Source organism: Carassius carassius, chromosome 35 (assembly GCF_963082965.1).
Source record: "Carassius carassius chromosome 35, fCarCar2.1, whole genome shotgun sequence".
Classification (NCBI taxonomy): domain Eukaryota; kingdom Metazoa; phylum Chordata; class Actinopteri; order Cypriniformes; family Cyprinidae; genus Carassius; species Carassius carassius.
The window spans coordinates 28,691,345-28,701,099 of record NC_081789.1 but is presented as its reverse complement, the minus strand read 5'-3'; positions in this window follow the sequence as shown (position 1 = coordinate 28,701,099).

Sequence of the window (9,755 nt, the reverse complement as noted above, 5' to 3'; positions counted from 1 at the left end):
TTTATAACAACGTTTTAAGGATTTCTCAGAGGGCAGGCTTCAAGTATAAGTAATGGTGATTCATATAACATTATCCAGAGAAACAAATGTTAATGATAAATCCCCTGTTATGTTTGTACTGGCTACTGTATACAGGCCACCAGGGCACCATACAGACTTTATTAAAGAGTTTGGTGATTTTACATCCGAGTTAGTTCTGGCTGCAGATAAAGTTTTAATAGTTGGGGATTTTAATATCTATGTTGATAATGAAAAAGATGAATTGGGATCAGCATTTATAGACATTCTGAACTCTATTGGGGTTAGACAACACGTTTCAGGTCCTACCCTTACGAAAGGAAAATATATTTACCAATATATTTCTTAAAATATATTGTGATATATTGTAATATATTATTTTCCCTTTTTATTTTCTAATATATTATATATTTGAATACATTTAATAATATATTGATGATACATATATTACTTAATATATTGCAAAATATACAAATGATTGCCGCTTTCAATATATTGCAATATATTGGAAAAAAATAAATATATATATGTCAATGTCAATGTCAATGTCACCTTTATTTATATAGCGCTTTAAACAAAATACATTGCGTCAAAGCAACTGAACAACATTCATTAGGAAAACAGTGTCAATAATGCAAAAATGAGAGTTAAAGGCAGTTCATCATTGGATTCAGTTATGTCATCTCTGTTCAGTTAAATAGTGTCTGTGCATTTATTTGCAATCAAGTCAACGATATTGCTGTAGATGAAGTGTCCCCAACTAAGCAAGCCAGAGGCGACAGCGGCAAGGAACCGAAACTCCATCGGTGACAGAATGGAGAAAAAAACCTTGGGAGAAACCAGGCTCAGTTGGGGGGCCAGTTTTCCTCTGACCAGACGAAACCAGTAGTTCAATACCAGGCTGCAGCAAAGTCAGATTGTGCAGAAGTATCATCTGTTTCCTGTGGTCTTGTCCTGGTGCTCCTCTGAGACAAGGTCTTTACAGGGGATCTGTATCTGGGGCTCTAGTTGTCCTGGTCTCCGCTGTCTTTCAGGGATGTAGAGGTCCTTTCTAGGTGCTGATCCACCATCTGGTCTGGATACGTACTGGATCCGGGTGACTGCAGTGACCCTCTGATCTGGACACAGACTGGATCTGGTGGCCACGGTGACCTCGGAACAAGAGAGAAACAGACAAATATTAGCGTAGATGCCATCCCATATAAGAATATATGCCTAATATATAACATGATATTTTCCAAAATACTGCAATATATTTTTGTTTCATAAGGGTACTCATTGTCGAAATCATACTCTAGATTTAATACTGTCACATGGAATTGATGTTGATAGTGTTGAAATTATTCAGCCAAGTGATGATATCTCAGATCATTATTTAGTTTTGTGCAAACTTCATATAGCCAAAATTGTAAATTCTACTTTTTGTTACAAGTATGGAAGAACCATCACTTCTACCACAAAAGACTCACTTATGATAACTTTTTAAGTTATCTTCCTGATGTATCCAAATTCCTTAGCATATCCAAAACCTCAGAACAACTTGATGATGTAACAGGGCTCTCTCTTTTCTAGCATTTTAAATACAGTTGCTCCTTACGCTTAAGGAAGGTTAAGGAAACCAGTATGACACCATGTTATAATGAGCATACTTGCACCCTAAAGAGATCAGCCCGAAAAATGGAGCACAGCTGGAGGAAAACAAAACTAGAGGTATTTCGTATTGCTTGGCGGGAAAGTAACCTATCCTACAGAAAAGCATTAAAACTGCTAGATCCGATTACTTTTCTTCTCTTTTAGAAGAAAACAAACATAACCCCAGGTATTTATTCAATACAGTGGCTAAATTAACGAAAAATAAAGCCTCAACAAGTGTTGAAATTTCCCAACATCACAGCAGTAATGAATTTATGTGTTATAGGCCTGGTAGCCGTCTCTGTCTACCTCTACTGGTTACTCACTAACTCACACTCTCCATTACACACACTCTCTTCCACACGCACCTTCACTCACCTCAGCTGTTTCTAGTTTGCTATCAGCATTTGTGTTAATTCTCTCACACCTGTACTCCTTTCCCTCTGACTGTGTTTGCTACTTCTAGCTTCCCAATTCCCTGCTTCATTGCCAGATTATTCCTTGAGTTATCTATGCAGAGGCTTTCTCACCTTCCCATGTTCCTGTCTAGTCCGAGTCCTGTCTGGATCTGGTCTGTACAATTTACTACTCTGTGTTTGCTGATTATCGGGTTGCTCTGCACTCTGTCCAGTTTACCTGCTGATGTCTGCCGGCCTGAGCTTCCTATACGCCAGCTGTGTGCCGTACCTCTTCTGAGAGACTGAGACTTGACGCCGCCAGACCTGTTCCCTCTGCTGTGCTTTTTCTTTGTTTTCATGAGGATATTTTTGTTATTTGCCTTATCGTATTGACGGCTGTTGCTGGAATTTTTCTCAGAAGAGGATTTCTGTTTAACTGGACTGTTGCTTTATCTTTATTAAAGACATTATCTTGCATTTCGCTCTTGGGTCCTTTCTCACAATCCATAACAGAATAATCTGGCCACTATGGACCCAGTGAAGGAGAACCCTCTTCAGATGGCCGTCGAACTCCAGGGAGCTATGCTTGGTAAGCATGATGACGAACTGACCGCAGCCAGACATGCCGTTGAGACCCTAGCTGCCCAGATGTCAGTTTTTTCCATGCAAGTGTTTCAGCTTCGTCGAGATCCACCTACTCATTCCAGAACACCGGAGACTCCTGAGCCCAACAATAAACAACCTGCCCTGTTACGCTGGTGAGCCAACAGAGTGTCATTCCTTTTTGACTCAATGCAAGGTGGTTTTCTCTCTTCAGCCAGCCACTTACTCAAGGGATCAAGTCCGGATTGTTTACGTCATTTCGCTCCTTACCGGACGGGCACTTGAGTGGGGTACCGCTACCTGGGAGGCTGAGGCAGAGTGCATTAATCAGTTTGATCTGTTTAAGGAGGAGATGATACGCGTATTTGATCGCTCTGCTCACGGGGACGAAGCATCCCACATCCTTTCTACCCTCCGTCAGGGAAGACGTGCCGCCGCGGACTTTTCTATTGAGTTTCACACCCTAGCCACCGCATGCGGTTGGAACGGGCCTGCTCTGGTCGCTCGCTTTCTGGAGGGACTTAACGCTGACATTAAGGATGAGGTTATCGCCCGTGAGGTACCCAAACTTCTTGACCCTCATATTGACCTAGCCATTCGTATTGAGAAGCATTTTGATCTCCGCCGCCGCTCCCGAGGCATGGAGACCGCCCTACTTCACGTCTCTTCCGCCACATCAGCACCCGCCTCCGCCAGCTCTGAGTCTGAACCAATGCAGCTGGGGGGTCTTCGCATCTCAGCTAAGGAACGTGAACACAGAATTTTCAACCGCTTATGCATGTATTGTGGCTCGGCCAGTCACATCATTCCTACATACCCGATAAAGCCAACACTCGCCAGTAGAGGAGGGGTTACTGGCGAGCGCAACTTCTCTGGTCTCTCCTCCCAAGTCCTGCACTACCATTCCTATCACGCTTCACTGGCCCGGTTTCTCTGTCTCCTGTAACGCCTTGGTTGACTCGGTGGCAGAGGGGAATTTCATCGATAAAGCATGGGCTCTGGAACAAGGTATTCCTTTGAAGGAATGTGAGGAGGCCACCCCCCTTTTCGCCTTGGATGGTAGCGCCCTCCCTCGGGTACACTGTGAATCCGCTCCCTTATCTCTCACTGTTTCTGGTAACCACCACGAGATTCTTTCTTTTTTAATTTTTCACTCTCCTTTTTCCCCTGTAGTTTTAGGGCACCCTTGGCTAGTAAAACATAATCCTCACATTAACTGGTCTAAGGGCACTATTCTTTCTTGGAATTTGTCCTGTCATGTCGACTGTTTAACGTCAGCATTCCCTCCTATTTCCTCTGTCTCTGTTTTTCAGGAGGAACTGGTTGATTTGACTGGGGTCCCGGAGGAGTATCTCGACCTGTGGGCGGTTTTGAATCTCTATCTTACTATCACTCTCTGTTTTTTAAAGTGTTTTTCACAAGTTCATCAAACAACCGCAGAAAGAATATTTCATCAAGCACGGTGAGTAATGGCTTCTCCTGCTATTGTTATTTGCACCTCTTGCCACATGTACAGTTTATCTATCTCTGTCGCTGATGAGGGATTCACATGTGATAAATGCAGGGAAATAGTTAGGCTGACAGAGAAGATTTCAAAATTAGAGACACGCATCCAAACTTTAATTGAGGACAGTAAGAATGTTAGGGCTCTAGATACGGCTTTGGATGCGTCTAGCTCAGGGATTCCTGTACATTGTTCGGTTCCGGAAACAGAGCCCCAGCAGCAGGGCAACTGGGTGACGGTGAGGCAGCGTAGTCGTGGGTCAAAACACCGCTCTTCTGTTCCGATCAAAACATTAAACAGGTTCTCCCCACTCAGTGATGCACCCACTGAGAAACCTGATGAAAGTGCTCTAGTTATTGGTGATTCTATTGTACGGAAAGTGAATATAGAGACACCAGCCACCATAGTCAAATGATTACCGGGAGCCAGAGTGCCTGACATCTTGGCAAATTTAAAAGTGCTGGCTAATGCTAAACGTAAATACAATAAGATTGTTATTCACGCTGGCGCTAATGATGTTCGACTTCGCCAGTCGGAGATCACTAAAAATAACATTAAAGAGGTGTGTGAACTTGCAAGCATGATGTCAGACACTGTAATATGCTCTGGTCCCCTCCCTGCTTACCGTGGTGATGAGATGCATAGCAGATTGTCATCACTCAATGGCTGGATGTCTAAGTGGTGCCCACAGAATAACATAGGTTTCATAGACAATTGGACGAGCTTTTGGGGCAGACCTGACCTGTTGAAAAGAGATGGTCTTCATCCCTCCTGGGGTGGCGCCTCTCTTCTCTCTAGAAATATGGCAAATAGTCTTAGAGTTTATACTTGACTAACTGGGGCCCAGGTCAGGAAGCAGACAGACTGGCTAAACCGACCGTCTGCTAGCTGCCTCCCGTCACAGAGGTCAGTTAATTCTCAGCACATAGAGACTTTTTCACCTAGATATCACACTATAGAGACTGTGTCTGTTCCCCGAACTAGAAAATACAAAAAACGTCCAAACCAAGTTAAGATTAACAATTTAATTGAGGTTCAACAAATAAAAAACAGAAGCAATATGAATAAACAAATTATAAAGCTTGGCTTATTGAATATCAGATCCCTTTCTACGAAAACACTTTTTGTAAATAATATGATCACTGATCATAATATAGATGTACTCTGTTTGACAGAAACCTGGCTAAAACCTGATGATTACATTATTTTAAATGAGTCCACCCCCCCAAGATTACTGTTATAAACATGAGCCGCGTCTAAAAGGCAAAGAGGGAGGGGTTGCTTCAATTTATAACAACGTTTTCAGGATTTCTCAGAGGGCAGGCTTCAAGTATAAGTAATGGTGCTTCATATAACATTATCCAGAGAAACAAATGTTAATGATAAATCTGTTATGTTTGTACTGGCTACTGTATACAGGCCACCAGGGCACCATACAGACTTTATTAAAGAGTTTGGTGATTTTACATCCAAGTTAGTTCTGGCTGCAGATAAAGTTTTAATAGTTGGTGATTTTAATATCCATGTTGATAATGAAAAAGATGCATTGGGATCAGCATTTATAGACATTCTGAACTCTATTGGTGTTAGACAACACGTTTCAGGACCTACTCATTGTCGAAATCATACTCTAGATTTAATACTGTCACATGGAATTGATGTTGATAGTGTTGAAATTATTCAACCAAGTGATGATATCTCAGATCATTATGTAGTTCTGTGCAAACTTCATATAGCCAAAATTATAAATTTTACTTCTTGTTACAAGTATGGAAGAACCATCACTTCTACCACAAAAGACTGCTTTTTAAGTTATCTTCCTGATGTATCCAAATTCCATAGCATATCCAAAACCTCAGAACAAATTGATGATGTAACAGAAACTATGAACTCTCTCTTTTTTAGCACTTTAAAAAAAGTTGCTCCTTTACCTTTAAGGAAGGTTAAGGAAAACAGTTTGACACCATGGTATAATGAGCATACTCGCACCCTGAAGAGAGCAGCCCGAAAAATGGAGCGCAGCTGGAGGAAAACCAAACTAGAGGTATTTCGTATTGCTTGGCGGGAAAGTAACCTATCCTACAGAAAAGCATTAAAGACTGCTAGAACCGTTTACTTTTCTTTTTTAGAAGAAAACAAACATAACCCCAGGTATTTATTCAATACAGTGGCTAAATTAACGAAAAATAAAGCCTCAACAAGTGTTGACTTTTCCCAACACCACAGCAGTAATGACTTTATGAACTACTTTACTTCTAAAATTGATACTACTAGAGATAAAATTGCAACCATTCAGCCGTCAGCTACAGTATCACATCAGACAGTGCACTATAGACCCCCTGAGGAACAGTTCCACTCATTCTCTACTATAGGAGAGGAAGAATTGTATAAACTTGTTAAATCATCTAAACCAACAACATGTATGTTAGACCCTATACCATCTAAGCTCCTAAAAGAGGTGCTTCCAGAAGTCATAGATCCTCTTCTGACTATTATTAATTCCTCATTGTCATTAGGATATGTCCCCAAAACCTTCAAACTGGCTGTTATTAAACCTCTCATCAAAAAACCACAACTTGACCCCAAATAACTACAACCCGAATTCCGGAAAAGTTGGGACGTTTTTTAAATTTTAATAAAATGAAAACTAAAAGACTTTCAAATCACATGAGCCAATATTTTATTCACAATAGAACATAGATAACATAGCAAATGTTTAAACTGAGAAAGTTTACAATTTTATGCACAAAATGAGCTCATTTCAATTTTGATTTCTGCTACAGGTCTCAAAATAGTTGGGACGGGGCATGTTTACCATGGTGTAGCATCTCCTTTTCTTTTTAAAACAGTTTGAAGACGTCTGGGCATTGAGGCTATGAGTTGCTGGAGTTTTGCTGTTGGAATTTGGTCCCATTCTTGCCTTATATAGATTTCCAGCTGCTGAAGAGTTCGTGGTCGTCTTTGACGTATTTTTCGTTTAATGATGCGCCAAATGTTCTCTATAGGTGAAAGATCTGGACTGCAGGCAGGCCAGGTTAGCACCCGGACTCTTCTACGACGAAGCCATACTGTTGTTATAGCTGCAGTATGTGGTTTTGCATTGTCCTGCTGAAATAAACAAGGCCTTCCCTGAAATAGACGTTGTTTGGAGGGAAGCATATGTTGCTCTAAAACCTTTATATACCTTTCAGCATTCACAGAGCCTTCCAAAACATGCAAGCTGCCCATACCGTATGCACTTATGCACCCCCATACCATCAGAGATGCTGGCTTTTGAACTGAATGCTGATAACATGCTGGAAGGTCTCCCTCCTCTTTAGCCCGGAGGACATGGCGTCCGTGATTTCCAACAAGAATGTCAAATTTGGACTCGTCTGACCATAAAACACTATTCCACTTTGAAATAGTCCATTTTAAATGAGTCTTGGCCCACAGGACACGACGGCGCTTCTGGACCATGTTCACATATGGCTTCCTTTTTGCATGATAGAGCTTTAGTTGGCATCTGCTGATGGCACGGCGGATTGTGTTTACCGACAGTGGTTTCTGAAAGTATTCCTGGGCCCATTTAGTAATGTCATTGAAACAATCATGCCGATGAGTGATGCAGTGTCGTCTGAGAGCCCCGAAGACCACGGGCATCCAATAAAGGTCTCCGGCCTTGTCCCTTACGCACAGAGATTTCTCCAGTTTCTCTCAATCTTTTGATGATGTTATGCACTGTAGATGATGAGATTTGCAAAGCCCTTTGCAATTTGACGTTGAGGAACATTTGTTTTTAAGGTTTTCCACAATTTTTTTACGCAGTCTTTCACAGATTGGAGAGCCTCTGCCCATCTTTACTTCTGAGAGACTCTGATTCTCTAAGACAAAGCTTTTATAGCTAATCATGTTACAGACCTGATATCAATTAACTTAATTAATCACTAGATGTTCTCCCAGCTGAATCTTTTCAAAACTGCTTGCTTTTTTAGCCATTTGTTGCCCCCGTGCCAACTTTTTTGAGACCTGTAGCAGGCATTACATTTTAAATGAGCTAATTAAGTGTATAAAAGTGTAAAATTTCTCAGTTTAAACATTTGCTACGTTTTTTATGTTCTATTGTGAATAAAATATTGGCTCATGTGATTTGAAATTCCTTTAGTTTTCATTTTATTAAAAATTAAAAAACGTCCCAACTTTTCCGGAATTCGGGTTGTAGTTAATTATAAACAAATCTCGAATCTCCCTTTTCTGTCCAAGATACTAGAAAAGGTGGTATCCTCACAATTATATTCCTTCTTAGAGAAAAATGGTATATGTGAGGATTTCCAGTCAGGATTTAGACCGTATCATAGTACTGAGACTGCTCTTCTTAGAGTTACAAATTATCTGCTCTTATCATCTGATCGTGGGTGTATCTCTCTATTAGTTTTATTGGATCTTAGTGCTGCGTTTGACACAATTGACCACAACATTCTTTTGCATAGACTTGAACACTTTGTTGGCATCAGTAGAAGTGCATTAGCATGGTTTAAATCGTACTTACATGACCGACATCAGTTCGTAGCAGTGAATGAATGTGTATCATAGCGATCACAAGTGCAGTATGGAGTACCTCAAGGCTCAGTACTAGGGCCGCTACTCTTCACGCTTTATATGTTACCCTTGGGAGATATCATCAGGAAACATGGTGTTAGCTTTCACTGTTATGCTGATGATACTCAGCTCTATATTTCTTTGCGGGCCGGTGAAACACACCAATTTGAAAAACTAATGGAATGCATTGTCGATATAAAAAACTGGATGACGAGTAATTTCTTACTGCTAAATTCTGAAAAAACAGAGGTGTTAATTATAGGACCTAAAAACTCCACTTGTAATAACCTAGAACACTGTCTAAGACTTGATGGTTGCTCTGTCAATTCTTCGTCATCAGTTAGGAACCTAGGTGTGCTATTTGATCGCAATCTTTCCTTAGAAAGCCACGTTTCTATCATTTGTAAAACTGCATTTTTCCATCTCAAAAATATATCTAAATTACGGCCTATGCTCTCAATGTCAAATGCAGAAATGTTAATCAATGCATTTATGACCTCAAGTTTAGATTATTGTAATGCTTTATTGGGTGGTTGTTCTGCACGCTTAGTGTCACAGTGTTTCCACTAGGTGTCCTCCTTTTCCACGGTGTCTCTCACCTTATCACTTCCTGTTCCCTTATTTGGTCACCTTCCTCCTTGTTTGAGTTAATTGATTGTTCCCCACCTGTCTCCAGTTCCCTCATCATCCTTCTGTGTATTTATACCCGGTCTGTCTGAGTCTGTGTCACGGAGTCCTTGTCTAATGTCTTATGTTATCCGTAGTCTCGATCTTCCCTTGTGTTCTGTCTGTTTCTCGTTGTTTGGATACTCTGGTTTTGACCCTGCCTGGACTGTTTACCCCTTTGGATTTGCCCTTTAATAAAATCTCATACCTGCATTTGGATCTCTCCACGTTTCCTGTATCACTGTACGTGACAGCTTAGTAAACAAACTACAGCTAGTCCAAAATGCTGCAGCAAGAGTTCTTACTAGAACCAGGAAGTATGACCATATTAGCCCGGTCCTGTCAACACTGCACTG